General features: G+C 42.6%; 1 protein-coding gene across 3 annotated transcripts in view; it reads right to left on the minus strand.

Moving 5' to 3' along the window:
* Positions 1-20,349, minus strand: part of znf536 (zinc finger protein 536) — a 267,191-nt gene that overhangs the window by 240,161 nt on the left and 6,681 nt on the right. The window lies entirely within an intron of this gene.

Here is a 20,349-nt window from a genome sequence, read left to right on the forward strand (position 1 = left end):
CCACGCATATACACAAATACACACATACACACACACATATGCACATTATGACACACACACACATAAACTCACAGTCACACGCAAACACACACACACAATTCCAAACCCATTTTCCACTGTACACAGACACACACACACACACACACACACACACACACACACGCACACGCACACACAAATACACACACATCCAAACCCATTTTCCACTATACACAAACATACACACATGCACACACACACACGCAAACGCACGCACACACACACACACACACACAAACACACACGCATATTTCCCACTGTAGACACACACACACACCAAACACACACACACACATATGTACATTCAAACATTCACACTCACAAACACACACAATCACACAGACACACACACACAATTACACGCATACACTCACACGCACACACACGTTCAGCTTTGAGAGATGCATATTAGACCTTCGGGATGCCTTTTGAATGAAAAACTTGTGAGGACCGAACTAACGGTCCTCATTAGTCAAAATGTCCTCACTACATTTGGTATATAATCCACACACACACACACACACACACACACACACACACACACACACACACACACACACACACACACACACACACACACACACACACTTGCATATACATACACAGATGTTTTTTTTTAATTCAGGGAAACAATGCTAACAGCTGGCGTGAAAACACATGGCAAGCTCGCGTGCAGATTTATTTTCCCTTATAAAACTGCAAAATTCATGAGGATGCTTGTGTGTCTGTGTGTGTGTGTGTGTGTGTGTGTTTGTGTGTTGCTTTAAAAGACCAAACTATTTTGACAGTCCTGATGGAGAACATTTGCAAAATAGAATCGCGAACTCCCAAAGCATTGCATGTTTTTATACGTGTGTGTGTGTGTGTTTATGTGTGTGTGTGTGTGTGTGTGTGTGTGTGTGTTGTGGGGGGTCTCAGGTTACAGTAGCATATGTGCTCAGTACTCAGGAAACACACACAACGCCTTTGGTGAACAAGGTAGTCGGAGACCCCTGGGAGCCAATTTAGATTGTGACTTTAGGCAACATAATGGCTTTGTACGTGTACGTGTGCATGTGCGTGTGTGTGTGTCTCTGTGTGTGTGTGTGTGTGTGTGTGTGTGTGCTTGTGTGTTTGTGTGTTTGTGGCCTCAGTGCAGACCCGCCTCCATATCTCCATGCACCCTCTCCACGCGAGGAAGTCGTTAGCGGGATGACTTTTAAGCGCTAGCGCTTGATTGACAGCTGATCTTTGCATCAAGTAGAAGAACAACAAGAAGACAACGAGGCACGATTGAACGGGAAACCGGAGCGCTCGGCACATCGAAAACATGGCGGACGACGACATGTCGATTGACAACGTTAAGATCGGATCCGTCGGGTTAGCCGCTAAATCGTTAGCGAAAGCAGAGCTGGTGGCGTCCATGTTGAAAAAGTGCCTGATTTGTGAGTAGCGTCAGGCATCTGCCGTTTTTGGGCCTCCTTTTTTTGGACGCTCGGTCGGATGGGCTCGAGTGTTTCGGAAATGAGAGGTGGGGGATTGACAGGGGGGGGGGGTTGAAAAAAAAAGCTATTTGGAGGCCTTGTCACTTGTGATTAGGAGGCCGGTGTTCATGTTTGTGAGGAGGCTGAGTGCAGATGGCAGAGTGGAAGAAATGGATCACTAATTTTAACAATGATTAATGAACAGAGATGGAAAATGAATTACATCCCAGCACATGCACGCACACACACACACGCACACATGCGCTGGCAGACACACAACCCTTTACCGGATGAGACAATCTGAGCACGTGTGTTGATGTTCGTTTGTGTGTGTGTTTGTAAATTGCATTTTGAATGTGTGTCGTTGGTGTTGTGACGTGTGCATTTTCCCTCTGCATCTTTTGTGGAATCAACAACACTTGAGTGCTTCCGCCTTATTACTTTACTGCTTTAAACTCGGCTGTCTTCACACGATTGTTTCCTGCCCCGTGCGTCAAGGGGTTTGTGTGCGGGTGGTGAAGGGTAGTATACTTTCAATACAGCCATTTTGTACGCTCCACATTCAAATGGCATTTCGCTATGTTGATCTCTTTCCAGTCTGCGGCTGGATGGATGCGTGGCTTGAGGATCCCGCCATGATGAGAAGGAAGGAGCGTCAGCGGAGAGCGCCCATGCGTATGTCGAACGGTCGCAGCTTGGAAATGAAGCGGATATACAGTATGTGGGAGAGGAGAGTCCTTGTACTCTTTCCCTCCTTCTTTCTGTCCTTTTCTTCCTTTCTTCCTTATCCTCTCTTTCCTAATTATTCATTCCCTCCCTCCTTCCTTCCTCTCTCCCCCCCTCCTTCCCATTCTTCTTTCCTTATACAGTAAAGTCTCGTTATATCGATATCGGATATATCGATAGTCCTGGTTATATCGATACTATTTCTATGCACGCACGGAGAAAATTACATGCAAACAGGGTCGGATATATCGATAGTCCCGGTTATATCGATATTTTTTCGGACTCCCTTGAATATCGATATAACGAGACTTTACTGTATATCGATAGTACCGCTTATTACGATACTATTTCTATGAACGCAAGGAGAAAATTACATGCGCGCAGGGTCGTATATATCGATAGTTTCGGTTATATCGATATTTTTCGGACTCCCGAGAATATCGATATAACAAGACTTTACTGTAATTCCTTTCCTTCCCATCTTCCTTCGTTCCTGCCTCCCTTCTTTCCTTATTATTCATTCCCTCCTATCTTCCTTCCTTCCTTCCTTCCTTCCTTCCTTCCTCACCACCTGCATGGCAAACAAGATGTCTGCAGGGCGCGTCTGGCCCACGCTAGCATTAGCGCAAGAGCTAAAGTAAATAAAACATTGATATTTGGGCTGTTTGCCCCCAGTGCCGCCCCCCACCCCTTCTTTTTTTCCGTGGCATGGTGTAAAATTCATATAAGGCTGGCACAGGGCTTAAAATTTTGTCGAGCTTTTGGAGAAAATCCCACTTATGGTTGGCGCTCTGTGCCAAAAAGTTCATCTGGCCTGTAAATTTAAGCACGGATTACAAATATTCAAATCACGAGCTTACTGTTCAAATAAACATTTGCTGCGGGGAAGGGAGCTGGCTTGGGGTGGGGGCAGTGAGTGGGGGTAAAAAAAAAAACTTGCAAGGCACACACTTTGGCCATAATTCCTCCTCGGGGGTGCCGCCTCTTTCCCTCGTTGCAAATAAAAGGAGTACAAAGGGCGTTACGGCGATGTGGGGTGGGATGGGGGCGAGGGGGGTTCGGTTGGGGGTTGAGGGGGTCAGGGTGGAAATGCGAAAACAAAAGTTGGGCCTCTTCTTGACGCTGCATAAACACACTTGATGAAATATGTCATTAATGTAATTGTAACCACCTCCTCAGCAATTACCGCAGCCAGGGTGGGCTCCACCGCCGGGACAATAGTCCACCTTATTATTTTCAATGGGGAGCGGGGGAGAGAGGGGGGGGGGGTCTGTGAGGCGGGAGGGGGGGGGGGTAAATCCAGTCAGCTGCTCACCACATGCTCAAAATAACAAGTGGTGAAGTCACACTGGAGTTGGGAAGTCCACGTGGAAAGGAGATGTGATGTCATCGTGAGGTCATGCCAGAGGAAGGAGGAGGAGGGGCTCACGAAGCTGAGCCCCTCCCCCATCCCCCAAAATGTCGCACTTTAGCCACAAAACCGGACCGAGGCCCCACAACAGACATCAATAGAAATATTTTAACAAATGGACATGCACGGTCTTGCAAAATGGCAGCCATTAAAGAATGTAGCAACTTTCGTATTAGCGACCACACTCACGGCAAACAACAAGGCGCTCTACATCGGACTACGCCAGCCCGAATCGACAGGCCTACACACTCTATTAGCTATTTATTAGCTATTCATTAGCCAGCTAGCCAGCTGTTAGCTGTCTGGCTGACTGGTTGTTCGCTGGCTGGCTGTTGGCTATATGGCTATCTATTCGCTATTTATTAGCTATCCATTAGCTAGCTGACTAGCTATTAGCTGTCTAGCTGGCTGGCTGTAACGTGTCTAGCTGGCTAGCTGTTGGCTATTTCGCTATCTATTCGCTATTTATTAGCTATCCATTAGCTAGCTGCCGAGCTATTAGCTGTCTACCCACAGAAAAACGTTATATTGTGACTGTAAAGTGACCTTGAGAGTTTTGAAAGGCGCTTATAAATGAAATGTATTATTATTATTATTATTATTATTATTATTATTATTATTATTATTATTGTTATAATAATAATAATAATAATAATAATAATAATAATAATAATAATAATAATAATAATAATAAAAATTATTATTATTATTATTATTATTATTATTATTATGATAATAGAATGTCAAGAAAGAAGTAAACACACCCTTTCCTCTTTTTTTTTTTCCAATCTGGGTGACACGTATGTACTCCAGGTTGACAACGAGGCACTCCAAAGAGAGCTGGAAAGCCCGGTGTCGCCCCCTTGAAGAATATTGATGCATGACTTCATTCATTTACTGCCATTCACAAATTTATTTGTGAATTGAAAATATGACGTAGAAGGCCATTCCCGAATGTATTTCCGTTTTGATTTTTCTTGCTTGGGTGCTGATAAAGCGCTTTTAGCCATGTTAGCACTTTGTTCCAGCTTCAACTGCTGTTAAAGCCCTATATAAACCAATATGCTTGTATTGTACAGTATTTTGTACATCCGCCCCTATCTCAAGCTCAGATAACTCAGACCCATATCACTTAGGAATTAACACTTTTTTTCTGATGAAAGAAGAGAGTCTAAGGTTTGTTACGCTGCATTGAATGTTTATGTAGTCCCTAAACTCAACGCAGGTAACATCCGACTTACGACTGAGTTCCGTTCCAACCAAACGGCCGTAAGTCGAAATGGTCGTAAGTCGAAATCCATTTTAAATGTTGAATAGAGACTCGGAGGCTAAATAACACGGAAACTCCACCCTCTGGTGCCGTCACAAGGACAATTGCTGTGCGAGAGTGAGATGCTGGCTGGCTGGCCAAAATTGTCCTACACGTTGCTGGCCTGCTAGCGCGTTGCTGTGCCAGGTGTATAATTAAAATACAAAAATAGGGTCTGGAGGTCATGGTCGTAAGTATGGGTGGTCGTAAGTCGAGCTCGTCGTAAATCGGATGTTACCTGTATTCTGTGGGTCCTGCAATTTGAGTGAAAATGACAAAAACCCTGGCACTGGAGTGGACACCTATTTGCACACCGTCTGTCAGTCAATGAGTTCAAAGGTCGCCCGTGCTGTTTTTATGGTGGACCCGATTATCTTGATATCCAACGCACGTGGGTTTGAGTCCAGGTGTGGACCACCAATGTTGTCCGGCGCTTCTTTGCGACGTCCGTCGTCCTTTTCCACAATTAAAATTTGCCTCCCCACTTTCTTTCCCGTCTTATTCCTCTTTGGTTGGCTCTTTTTCAAACGGGTTCAAGTGGCGTGCGGACATTTGCAAAATTGCAAACAGATGCAAGTCAAGTACCTGCAAATAATCCGCCAAGACCCATTGGAGAAGACGTGCCGGTCATTAAGAAACCGGACGGAACGCCCAACCCGCCGCCGCCGCCGCTGTCGGCAGATGGCTTCCGACGCTTCGGATTCGCCACAAACAATGTCGCCGCATACGCACATGCAAAAAAGTTGCACTCGTGAGAACATCTGAAGCTTTTTCAAAGCTTTTATTGTTTTGGCACAGAACAAATAAAAAAAAGACGGAAAGGTGTTTTGGTTGTTGATCAGTCGCACTTGTGAAGTTTTTGCGTAGACAAAGCGTTTGTTTGTTGTTGTTGTTGTTGTTTTTTTTCTGCTGGCCCAATTAAAGAGCATTTTAACAGCGACGACGTGCGCCCAACTTTCATCACGCCAAACAGGAAGTGCTTCAACCACACGAGGTGGAGACAACAAACAAAAGCACACTTTTTAAACGCTAAAACAAACAATCCTGCCTCCCCTCCTCAAAAATTGTTTAAGAAAAGTCTCGACGGCCCTTCAAAGAAATCGTCCGCATTTGAATTTGGCTTAATTTGGAGAGTGCAAAAAGCAGGCGGCGCACAACAAACGCGCTTTCTTCTCACAGCAAGACGACACTACCAGCAAACGGGAATGCAAGCGCACAGCAAAGAACAATTGCAACACACACACACACACACACACACACACACACACACACACACACACACACACACACACAGATTCGGACAAAGTCACATGCCTACACACACATATACAGACACACACACGCACACAAACATGCACAGAGATGCATACACACATACACACACACACAAACACGCACACAGGTGCACGCACACATACACAGACACACAGTTACAAACACAGAGACAGACAGACAAAAAAAGACACATATACAGGCACACACATACAGACACAGCAATAGACACACATACACACACACACACACACACACACGCACACACACACACACACACACACACACACACACATACATACAGATAAATACACACACATATACAGACACACACTCACACACAGACGCACACACGCAGTCATACACACACACACACACACACGCACGCAGACACACACACATACAGGCACACGCATACAGACACAGAAACAGACACACACACATGCATACACACATACAGAATCATTTACAAACACATACACATACACACATACATACACACACATACACACATATACATACACACACATGCATACACACATATACAGACACACAGACATATATAGTCATAAACACAGACACACACACACATATGCATACACACACATACACAGACACACACACGCACGCATATACACACATATACAGGCACACGGAAACAGACACACACATGCATACACACATACAGAATCATTTACAAACACATGCACACGCATACACACATACAGATACATTTACAAACAGACACGCATACACACATACATACACACACATAAACACAGATACATAAAAACACATGCATACACACACATATACAGAAACACGCACACACACACACAGACACACGCACGCATACACACATATAGAGGCACAAGCATACAGACACAGAAACAAACACACACACATACATGTATATATACATATACAGGCACACACACACATATACAGACACACACACGTATAATTGGGTGGTGCAAGAGGAGTCTGCTCCGTGCTTGCGCATGACAGATTGGTGATAAAAACTTGAGGAGGCTGGGAAGCAGAGAACACACACACACACACACACACACACACTTGGTGTTGACCCAAGAGACAGTGACAATGTGACAGGCTGCAAACATCAAGCGCTCCCTTTTTGAAAATATGAAGCTATTTACAATCCGCCGTCAACAAAATGAAGCAATAATAAGAATAAGAAAGTCTTTAATCATCGGCAGTTAAAAAAAAGACACAAATGCATCATTGTAAACAAGTTCAATTGAAGTTATGCTAAAAATCTAAAAAGATTTGTAAATAATTTTACTTGTACAAAGTTGATACTCGAAAGGAGGATTTATTTTGAAAAAAAAAATCACCGATCGTAAACTGCTACTTTTACTGTAACAGAAGAAGACTGGAGGGTGGGTGGTGCTAATCATCTTCTTAGCATGTTTTATGTAAAGGCCATCTGCTTTGTCGCACTTCAGCACCCAGGCAACCTTTAATAATATAATCGTGCACAAACAAACACACACACACACACACACACACACGCACACGCACACACACACACACGCACGCACACCCCCCCCAAATGCCAGTCACACTGTTTAACCCTAACGGCGGTGCTCCATCTTATCGCACAAAATGTCACAATGAATTCCACCAGGACCACTCGCGGCTAAGCTAGGCTAGGCTAAAATAACCACGGGTAAGATGGGCTTTACTTTGACGAAAAGTTGGTGTGAAACTGTTAGCAAGAAAAGCTATTTCTCTTTTGACCCCCCAAAAAATTGTCTGTAAAAACATTAGCAAGGTTAGCATAAACAGCAGCTGCCACTTAGCATGATCCGGTGTAATTAGCTTCACAAACGTTTGCTCGCTAACTAGCAATGACCACAAAGCAGAGACGAGTGTTTTAGCAAAGCTACAATCATGTGTTATTTTAGAATCAGAATCTGAATCAAAATCGTTTTATTGGCCAAGTATGTAGAACACACAAGGAATTTGTCTCCGGTAGAACACGCCGCACGAGTATCATCATAAGAAAATGGAGGCACTATACAGATCTATTTGGGTTATTGTTTCGAGAGTTATTAGCTTTGTGATAAGAAACTGTTAAAATGTCTGCTGGATTTATTGAGCCTGTATCGGTAGCCTGAGGGGAATCGCTGAGAAAGGTGGTGGGCATGGTGCGTAGGGTCCAGTTTTCACACCCTTATTTATTTATTTGTGTGTTTCTAAAAAAAAACAACAAATGTAGACTTTAGAAAATTCTACTAGCACACCCAATGAAGCTAATACTGGCTAGCTACACGCGGTGAAGCTAATACTTTATAGTCACATGCGGTGAAGCTAATACTTGCTAGCTAGCTAAGATATTGACACTTGAGTTAGGTCAATTTACATTTAAGGGGATTTGATTGGATTTGCCTTTATTAGTCTCGCAGTGGAGACATTTACATTTCACAGCAGCAAAGTTATGAAAGGAATCAGAATCAGAATCAGAATCAGAATCATCTTTATTGCCAAGTATGTAGAACACACAAGGAATTTGTTTCCGGTAGAACACGCTGCACTAGTATCGTTGTCAAAAAAACTGCTAAGTGGCACTATACAGTTCCATTGAAAGTAGTGTTGCTGTTTTTATGTTGTTTTAAAGATTTGGGAAATCAAAAAATAACTAAATGATAATTCGCACCATTTAAAAACTCGATGAGAACAAGCAACGAAGCTAACGAGGGGTGGTATCTTAGTCTACTTTTTGCTATTGCTTCAATGTTTAACGATGGCATGACCTGGAAATGGATTCAGGAAAGCGCCCCAAAAGAGGTTTACAGCTCCCCCTCTGTCAGTGAGTGGGGGCCATCAGGGTCGTATCAAGGTATCACACACAAACGCACACACACTCACGCACTGGTGCACTGTGGTCACCTTTCCTATGTCCATCAGGATTGGACGTCTAATCCTCATCGGATCATCTCGTCAATGCCTCACCCTTCTTTTTGTGTAATGGATCTCGTTCCGAATCCCCCCCTCACCCTTCCACCCTTATGTTCGCACATGCACACCCTCCCACCCGACTTTAAGGAAGCCAAATTTCCAATGTGAGCACTTGTGTGGCCTAGACATGACATCATCACATTTGAACACATGTTGCAAATACTCTTTTTGATTACAAAATCATCAGCGTAATTTACTTCCAGCTGTGTCATCCACACCCTATGCATCTTTTTCGTACATACATTTACAATTATATACGTATACAGTAATACCTTAGTTTGCGAACACTTTAGCTCACAAACATTTCGCCTTACGAACATTAAATTCGCAAGAATATAATCTTGGCAGACGAACTAGTTTTCGGCGGAAGAACACGAAACCACACGTCGAACAGCGCCACGGTGTCTGGCGGACTAGTTTTCATCATCACCTTTCTTTGAGTGCAGGCATTGTTTGTTATCGAGTGGAGTACTTTTGCTATTACGGGATCTAAAAATACCCCACTACCGGCTAGTGTTAAGCCAAAGAAGGCACAAAAGAAAATTACGGTCGAGAAGAAGAAGGTGATCAGCGGGAAACACGCAAACGAGGTGTGTGTTTGTGTGACTTAGAGTCCCAGTGCCTGCATGCTAAGTCGACCATTGCTACCATCCTTAAGAACAAGGAAGCTATTAAAGGACAACCGACGCCTACGGACAAGTTGTGTCCATAATTTGTGAAATCACTTCAAATGACTTCTACTGAGCGTATTTTACAAAGATTCCACAGCATATAGCTATATTTTTAAGACTCGCGCTGAATATTCAGGAAGTCTTGTTTTCGAGTTGGTGAGGATTCCTGACGTGACGTAACGTCAGGAACGCCCCTGATCATCTCATCTCATCTCATTTTCTGTACTGCTTATTCCTCATTAGGGTCGCGGGGGTTGCTGGAGCCTATCTCAGCTGTCTTCGGGCACGAGGCGGGGGACACCCTGAATTGGTTGCCAGCCAATCGCAGGGCACACAAAGACATACAACAGTCACTCTCACACTCACACCTAGGGACAATTTGGAGTGGTCAATCTGCCTGCCATGCATGTTATTGGAGTGTGGGAGGAAACCGGAGGACCCGGAGAAAACCCACGCGGGTCCGGGGAGAACATGCAAACTCCACACAGGGAGGACGGACCGGGACGCGAACCGGCGCCCTCTGCACTGTGAAGCCGGGGAAGTGTAACAAGCGAATAGACCATGCCCCCCCCACCCCCCCATAACAGAGTAAACCATGGCGAAAACAACCCATGACCACCATTCAAAGCCAACAAACACTGACGGTAACAATAATGCGCCAATTAAGCTAAGCTAACTAGTTTTATTCTACCTTAAAAAACAGTATGAGGGAGGGTATTATCGCAGAAAAAGCACGGCAACTTCACTCGGATACAATCAAGAGACAACTACATCAACGACCATCACAAAGGTCAATAAAAGGACTTGATTAATCAGTACAGTGTATGTCCTTAATGACAATTCAATAGCACATTTATTATACATAAAATAAGGTAGATTTCGTGTAGTTTTAAAGAACAACCGACACCCTTTTTTTTTTCCTAACTGACATCACAAAAACGTTTTATAGCATCTAAAATACCCAAAACAGGCAGGCTGAAATTTTTAGTCAAATAAAAAACACCAATAAAAATAACTTAAAGTGTCCAAAAACTACTTCAAAATGAAACCGGAAATGGCCGGTTCCAGAAGGTCCCACCCCCTTGTACGCTAAGCCTTGCTCGAAAACAATGGCTACAGATTTGGAGTGATGCTTTCTTGTTACTAATCCAGTTATGAATATGATTCAAATAGTTCTGAAGAGGAAAGCATAAATGTTTCAAACCGATTAAAGTTATTCCGTGTCATCGTGAAGCATCTGGGCTGAAATGTAGCGTCCCAGAAAATGCACAAGATGGCGCACAAGTTCCGTTGGATATGGGCTGATTTGTCTGCTGGGAATTTGTGTCAGCTCGTATAGATTAGTAGTCTTGGTGCAACACACGATTCACCATTGCGTTATTTATGTGTTTTCCTTCTAATTTCGCCATCATCACGGATCAACACTAAGTTTTCAGACCAAACAAAGTACCCAAAATGCATTGTGTGTCGCTTTCTCGGTCAGTAACGATACCGACCGTAACGTCACGGTAGGTATCGTCACCAACTCAAAAACAAGACTTCCTGAATATTCAGCGCGAGTCTTAAAACGTAAAATATAGCTATATGTGGTGGAATCTTTGTAAAATACGCTCAGTAGAAGTCATTTGAATTGATTTTACAAATTATTGACACAACTTGTCGGTGGCGTCGGTTCTCCTTTATGGCTTATTTTATAGAAAATTATGATTTATCGGGACCTTGCAACGGATTATTCTCATTTTAATGGGTTCTTATGGGAAATAAATCTTTGTAAGACGAACTTTTCGGCTCACACACACTTTCTGGGACCCAATTAAGTTTGTGAGCTGAGGTATTACTGTATTTGTCCTTCTTTTAGATTTATGACACCATTGACAATTAATTTTCACACTAAATGTACTCCCCGGCATTTAAATGATTTTGTTTATTCATCTAGAGTTCATCGTTTGGTTTGAGTGCCTGACAAATACTTCCATCGTCCTGGAAGCTAAGCTAACGCCCTTGTGGTGCTGCTAGCTGCGATGACAACCGCCATTTTGTGTCAAATTCACTACAAAGTCAATTAGAACAACTGACGGGTACCAATGGGTTGCAAAACTTGCATTTTTAAATGTGAAATTGATCTTTTTGGAAAAGAAAAATTAAGAGAAAAATGTTTTGCACGGTCTGTCAGAGATATGACAGTCAGACACTGTGGACGAAGACTCTGAACCAGAAAGATTGTCCCTACTGCCGGCAGGAAACACAGTCATTCATGACGTGCTGATAAAAAATTGTAACCTGGGGAGCTTTCCCTGAGCAGCATGTCGTAAATAACTTTGCTGATAAAGGAGTATCCCAAGTCCTAAATTCTGTGCAAAGACAGATCTCCTAGATGAAGTTGACAGTTTAACTTGCTGTGTCTATTGACCTGATTTTTTGGCTTAGCATCTAACAGCATGAAACTATTAAATATGATAACTTCTTATTCTGTCTAATCTCTATCACGGTCATAAAAACAAGAGCAAAAGGTGTGTTTTGAAAAGGTTTAATGCCGCAGACGTATTTAAACAAGTCTCACCCAGGAGGTCCTAAATAAACAACGAAACACATATTTACCTGGAATCCAACAAAAATATCCTCATAAATAAATAAGACGGCGCTTCCTAACGCTAAGTGGCACTTTTCACGCGAGGCGCTCACAGACGCCGCTTGTCTTAGCTCCGTTTACCTTCGGGGACCTTTCTTGTTGACTTTTGCATCAATGCCAAACGCGAAAGGTGGAATTGAGCGCGTCATCTACAGGCACCTCTGACCATTTTCTTTTTCTTTTTAGACATTAGGGCGCTGATTAGCATAAACTGTAGCTACAAATCAAATACCATATCTTCCGGTGTACCCAAAAGCCTTTTGTTCAAAAGATGACCCTGCGTCATATAATTCTATGCTCCTTACAGTATATGGGAAGTCATATTTAGCCGCAACAGGTCTCATTGGTTAAGAACCGAGACTTTCGAAAACCAACATTTGACTGTAGTTATCTATTATACAGTGATACCTCCGCTGACGAACACTTCAGCTCACGAGCTTTTCGCCTCAAGAACATTAAATTCGCAAGCATTTCGTCTCTGCTGATGAACTAGTTTTTGGCGGACGAAACCAAACCACGGCGTCCCTGTTCGCCAACCCCTTTCTTTGAGTGCGGATGTGGTTTGTGTTTGATCCACATTTTGGACCATATCGTGTGTACTTTTGCTATTATGGGACCGAAAAAGACCCCACCACATGCTAGTGTTAAGCCAAAGAAGAAATTAGCGTCCCAGTACCAATATGCTAACTCCCTCCCTCCATCCTCCTCCCACTACATTCCATCAAGCCATCAAAGACCATCAAAAGGTCAATCAAAGACTTTATTACATAGTACAATTTATTTCTCTCATTACAATACAATAGCACATTTATTATCCATTAAATAAGGTATATTTTGTGTAGTTTTAAGGCTTATTTCATAGAAAAGTATCGTTTATGGGGACCTGAGAACGGATTATTCTCATTTTAATGGTTTCTTATGGGAAATAAATATTTGGAAGACAAACTTTTCACCTTACAATTTCAGTACGCCGTACATTATTTGAAATGATACAAAATAATAATAATAATTTAAAAAATTCTAACATGAGCGGAAATGCAGACAGCGAGCTTAGCGCGCATGTGCACGTTGTGCTTTTATCAATCCGACCGTACGCAGCGATAAAAAATATATTTGATAAAAAAATATTTGAGCCAAAATGGTTGACCATTAATTTTTTTCCCCAATATAAAATATTACAAACGATTAAAACAATGTATAAACTAATGGGAAAATGTATAAGTTGGCAGGTATGTCAAATAATTGACTCAAGACGGAACCAAATTTGCACGACTGGCCCGAGTTGAACGTTAAGATGCTAGCTAGACTAGCCTCCCGTTTAGCGCAAAAAGCGACGACTAAGCAAAGAGAATAATATTAATAATACATTTCACTTACAGACGTTCCCCAACGTACGAACGAGATACGTTCCGAACAGTCGTTTGTAAGGTGAATTTGTTCGTAAGTTGCTTCAGTGCTATATTTTGTATGGAATGTATCTTTAAGGCTTATATAAGTATGTTAAAGTAATAATAATAATAATAATAATAATAATAATAATAATAATAATAATAATAATAATAATAATAATAATAATCCATTTCATTTCTAAGCGCCTTTTAAAACTCTCAAGGTCACTTCACAGTCACAGGATCGTTTTTTCTGTGGGTGAGCAGCGGCAGCCACACACGCCAGCGTTTACTCCACCTGGAATAACTCAGATATATAGAAAGCTAGCTAGATAGCTAATAAATAACTAATAGATAGCTAGCTCGATAGTTACATAGCTGATAGATAGCTAGCAAGGAAGCCACCGAGCTAGCTAGCCAGATAGCCTGTTATATAGTTAGCCAGAAAACTAAATAGCCAGTGAGATAGCTAGCTGCGTAGCCAGCTAACATTTGACTAATTGATAGCTAGCTCGCCAGTTAGATAGCGAGCCAGGAAGCCACCCAGACAACCAGCTCGGTAGCCAGTTAGATAGCTAATTAGATAGTTAAATAGCCAGCTAGATAACGAGCTGGGTAGACAGCTAATAGATAACTAATAGATAGCTGGCTCGCTAGTTAGATAGCTAATAGATAATAGAAGGGCTCCTCGTCACCTGCGCTGCTGCACTGACGCCGCCGCCACTCGGAGGACTAACACAAGCGAGAGCGAGAGCGAAAGAAAAGCTGCGAGCGCTTTGGATTGAGTCTTTAATTCACGCCTGCCTGACATTAAAACCCTTTGCTTGACTGCCGCCGCTGACAAATGCGGCGGCAGCGCTTCATGGAGGTTCGCCGCCATTTCGCAACACTTTTATCAAAAGCAATTTATCAAGCCGCCCGCCGCCGATCTGCGCTAAGTTGAGAGGCAGATAGCGTTAAGGACGCCATCCCTCCTCGTCTACTTGTTGGACGGGGAGGGCGAGGAGAAGGGGAACGCCCCCCACGGCCTTCATAAAAGTCTTGCCGCGCAAAGTACTCGATGCTTGGAGCGACTTTCAACTTTTGCTCAATGTTGGGATGGATTTCTTCCCTTTTTGGGAACAAACGTCATTTGTCTTTTTTTTTGTCCAGTCATTCTTTAAAAAGTCACTTCAAAGATGAAAATGAACAATATGGATTCAGTGGTTTTTCAAATGAATTGGTGCATTGTTAATTCCCGGAAATGGAGGGTGGGGGCAAGGGGGGGCAAGGGGAGGGCATAAACTCCATTTCCTTCCTATTCTTACTCTAGCAAATGTTACATTTTGCTCCATTCAGAAATCATTGACCGCATAGACACTAATCTTGACGTTTATTGCAAAAATTCCAAATGTTTCCTTCATTCTTCATAATTTTAGCATTCTTTGAATTTGAATTTAAAAGAAAGTTTTGGAATATTGTTATGTTATTTGGATGACTCCCTCTACCGACTCCGCCCATAAATATTCAATGAAATGCAATCCATTCATTTCCATTGCAATTAATTCATTATAAATGTGGAAATTAAGTCATTTTAAATTGACGTTCGAAATAACTAAATACATACATGCATAAAACAAATGAATGAATGAATGAATGACTAACCAACTAAATAAATAAATAAATAAACAAGTACTTACATAGATAACTAACAAAATAAATGACTAAATACATACATACATACATACATACATACATACATACACACACACACACACACACACACACACACACACACACACACACACACACACACACACACACACACACACACACACACACACACACACACACACACACACACACACACATACATACATAAAGACATGAATAAATACATACAGAAATAAACAACCATACAACCATTCTACTACTACTACTACTACAATTACTACTACTATTACTATTAATAATAATATTAATAATTAATAACATATAACATCATGAATAACATTTTTTCATTACATTTACATATCTTCAAGAAAAAGAAAATGTTTTGGTGTTTATAAATTAACCCAAAAATACAAAAGAAACAGATTTGTCTTAATTATAATAATATTATGTAATCAATGAAATGCATTCACGGTTTAGTTGAAATCAACTATTTTAATTATTTATCATTCATTAATGGTTTTATTGTTCTGTGTATTGTTCTTTTAATTGTAAAGTGTCCTTGGGTGTACTTGGGCGCTTGGAAATTAAATGTATTATTATTATTATTATTATTATTATTATTATTATTATTATTATTATTATTATTATTATTATTATTATTACCTGTCAATTATTTGACCCATTTTCCGCATCCGCATGACGGACGCTATTTGCATTTCAGATCATCACACAAAAAATGAAGTGATGAAGGATTTTTAAAATAAACAATTTATGCACTTTCCCATTTCAAGGACAGATTGTTCAAACTTACTCTTGCTTGGTTGTTTATTGTTATTTAAATATTATTTGGACTGAAAATGACCCAATATGGAAGCTGCGCTGTATTCGACTGCTAAGCTAACGCTTTGCATTCGTGAACAGCTGTGGCGGCTATTAGGGGGGTGAGGGGGTGAGCTGGGGGGGCTGAAAGTGGGGTGGAGGGATGTCATTATCAGTGCGGACAGACGGACGCATGGATGAGGTGTCAAAAGTGATCTCGAGGCCTCCAATTGCCCCCCCTCGCACACACAATTGTGCCCCCCACACCACCATTTGAGCTTCTGGGTGGCAAGCTAACCCGCTAAGTGTCACCTGAGATCCACTCTGACAACCGATACACTCCCGCGCAGGTGCCCGCGCTAGCCACTGTGATGCTCGTTCACTAGCTCGCGAGCTAGCATGTGCGTGCACACGATAGTTAGTGTTTCTTTGCACTAGAAATAATCTCATTATCATAAATTGCAGGTTTATTTTGGGCCAGAAAGCAATCCTCAGTTAGCTAGTTAGCTAGCTATCATGCACGCAAACCCGTTAGCGTTTCTGTGCACTACAAATAATCCTCCTTATCATAAATTACTTTTTTTGAGAGGGGGGGGTAGAAAGCTAGCTAGGTAGCTAGCATGCGCGCACACACAACAGTTAGCGTTTCACTGCACTACAAATAATCCTCATGATCATAAATTACGTTTTTTTTTGGGGGGGGGGGCAGAAAGCAATCCTTAGTTAGCTATCTAGCTCACAGGCATGCACGCGCACACGATAGTTAGCGTTTCTGTGCACTACAAATAATCCTCCTTATCATAAATTACTTTTGGGCGGGGGCAGAAAGCAATTCTTAGCTAGCTAGCTAGCTAGAATGTACGCACACATGATAGCGTTTCTTTGCTCTACTGCTGATGAGGGTAAAACGAAAGAGTGAAGGATGTTTTCTTCTTAGGGCAACTATCTAGCTGCCTATATAGCTAGCTACCAAGCTAGCTAGCTAGCTAGCTATCTATTTGCTATCTATTTGCTATAAATTTGCTATCTAGCTGACTAGCTTTCTATCTATTAGCTATCGATTAGCTGTCTATTAGCTAGCTAACTAGCTTTATATATATTTGAGTTACTTCCTGTGACTGTAAAATGACCTAAAGAGTTTTGAAAGGCGCTTATAAATGAAATGTATTATTATTATTATTATTATTATTATTATTATTACTATTAAGAAAGGATGGTGCGCTTTCGTTCGGTAGAGTTTTCGCTTTCGGAGTTGGAAAACGCCAAACCACGCGACAGAATATAAGAACACAAGTGAATTCAAAACCAAATAAATCCCATCCCCCTTTTTTGGTTTCCACTTTGAGCAAAGTTCTCCTTTGGGCTCGTCATTACGTCACTTATTTTAACGGGCCCAGTAACCGGCGCTCCCAACATGGCCGCCGATTTGGATTCATTCAGAAAATTGTTGATGGTAAAGGATTAAAATCCACTTTGTCGGGGTCGTAGCGAGGGGGGCGGGTTTTCAGTTACTTTTAGCGCCGTAATCTTTTACGGGGTGCGGTGGAATCAATTAACTCCGCGGCGCAACTTTTTTTTTTTTTTTTTTTTTTTTTACGCGGGGAATGGGACAAAGTGTGAGCGCAAAGACAGGAAGAAGAAGACGATGGAGCAGCTGTCTTTCACAGGTACAAGCCGACAGCGCGTCATCCACACAAGCGCCCCCTCCACCGTCCCCCATTCACTTCCACCACCACCCCCCTCGCCTTCCTCCTCCATCAGTCCATCCCCGACACCGAGTCATCAAGAAAAATTCCGATCGAGGCATTGTCAAAGAAAATCAAACTGGGTTGGATGAATGGCGGAACAATTCACACACACACACACACACACACACACACACACACACACACACACACACACACACACACACACACACACACACACAAACCAGCCAGCACGCACCCCCTTGCAATCCCCCCCCCCCGGCGGGAGAATATCCCACTATTGTGCTTTTAACCCGCCAGACCTGCCGCGGAATGTAAACGCTTTCACATCACATTTGTAAGCTCCGATGAGCACACCGCCACCGCCACGCTTTATCTGGATTTTATGCGGGTGTCCGGGCAAGTGTTTCATCAGTCTGGTTTGTACCAAAAAAAAAACTGGTTAAAGTGTCTACGGAGTGAGTCTGGTGATTCCAAACGTGTATCCAAAAAACAAGTTTGATGTTCAATGTTATATTATGGCTGCCGCTGCTCACCCGCACAAAAAAAAGTTATTATCCTGTGACTGTAAAGTGTACTTGAGAGTTTTAAAATGCGTTTAGAAATAAAATGTATGTGCTTTTTCAGTGATCGCCAGTGACTCCCCCCTCCTCAGTGGGTAATCCCCCCTACCCACATTTTTTTAGGGTTACTTTTCGTGGAAAAAAGGGCAGCCCCCCCAAAAAAAAAATGTGTTCCTTTTTGTTGACAAAAAGTACAGTTTCTGTTCTCCTTTCAGGCCCCCAATCGGATGGCCGGTTCTGGGCCACGTGCCCTATGTTTGACACCTCTGAGTATGTGGACGGCTGTGAGGAGGTTCAGCAATATGAGGAGAAGAAGAAGGAGGAGCTGGAGTAAGTGATGACAAAAAGGGTGACAAAAATGAGGAGAACAAGGAGCAACTCGTCCATTAAAAGAAGGAAGAAGATCCAGAGAAGGAGAAAATTGACATGACCAAGTAGGAGAAAATGAGGCCGAGGAGACGACGGAGATGCTGCTCCTCGTCATATTTGAAAATGTGCTTCCTTCTGCTCCTTTTTGTTTCTCAAGGAAGAATAAAAAGGAAGAAGGAGGCGACAGTGGTGGGAGAAGGAGCTAAGGGTGAGGCCATGGAGGTAGAAGCAGGAGGAGAACAAGGAGTAGGACAAGATGAGGAAAAGGAAGACGAGAAAGAAAAATAGCAAAAGAGGACGAAGAGGAGGATGGGAGGAGGTGCTCATCATCGTGATGATAGCTGCACCTCCTTCAGAAGAAGGAGGAAGAGCATCTCAGAGGCCAACTAGGAACAGCTGGAGGAGAACCAAGACCAGGATGAGGAGCTTATTGGTGACGTTATTGTGATTTCACTTCCTTCTCCTCCTTTTTTCTCAAGGACAAATAAAAAGGAAGAAGGAGGCGACAGTGGTGGGAGAAGGAGCAAAGGGGAAGGCCATGGAGGTAAAAGCAGGAGGAGAACAAGGAGTAGGACAAGATGAGGAAAAGGAAGACGGAGAAAGAAAAAGAGCGAAAGAGGAGGAGGTGCTCATCCATGAAAAGAATGAAGAAGACCCAGAGAAGAAGAAATTTGACACCACGAAGTAGGAGAAAATGAAGTCAAGGAGGAGCGAGTCAGCAGAAGATGGAGATGCTGCTCCTCGTCAAATTTGAAAATGCCCTTCCTTCTCCTCCTCTTTTGTTCTCAAGGTGGAATAAAAAGGAAGAAGGAGGTGAGAGTTAAGGCGAAGATCACGGAGCTAAAAGCAGGAGGAGAACAAGGAGTAGGACACGATGAGGAAAAGGAAAAAAAAGCAAAATAGGAGGAGGAGGTTCTCATCATCATCATCGTGATGAAACCTGCGCCTCCTTCACCTCTGAGAAGAGGAATAGCATCTCAGAGGTCGAGGAGCAGATGGAGGAGAACCAAGAGCAGGATGAGGAGCTCATTGGTGACGTTAGCGTGATTTCACCTCCTCTTCATTCCTATCCTCCATCTTGTTTAACTGCGTTTACTTTTTGCTATTGTGGCGGCGACCCGTGCATGCCCACATGCGCTTTCATAGCCACCCTGTGACGACTATGCGACAATTGTGTCGTGGATATGAACCTCCACATACACATTCCCGTACACACACACACACATTCCTGTTTCAAATCTTTTGTGAGGGCTGGATAACTCCAGATAAGGAGTGAGGACCACCGTTGCTGCTACGTTTAGAGAAGAACTAGTGTTACATTTGAACACCAAATGTCATCCCATTTCACA

This window comes from Hippocampus bargibanti, linkage group LG03, assembly GCF_051943395.1.
Source record: "Hippocampus bargibanti isolate YZ-2025 linkage group LG03, ASM5194339v1, whole genome shotgun sequence".
NCBI classification, from domain to species: Eukaryota; Metazoa; Chordata; class Actinopteri; order Syngnathiformes; family Syngnathidae; genus Hippocampus; species Hippocampus bargibanti.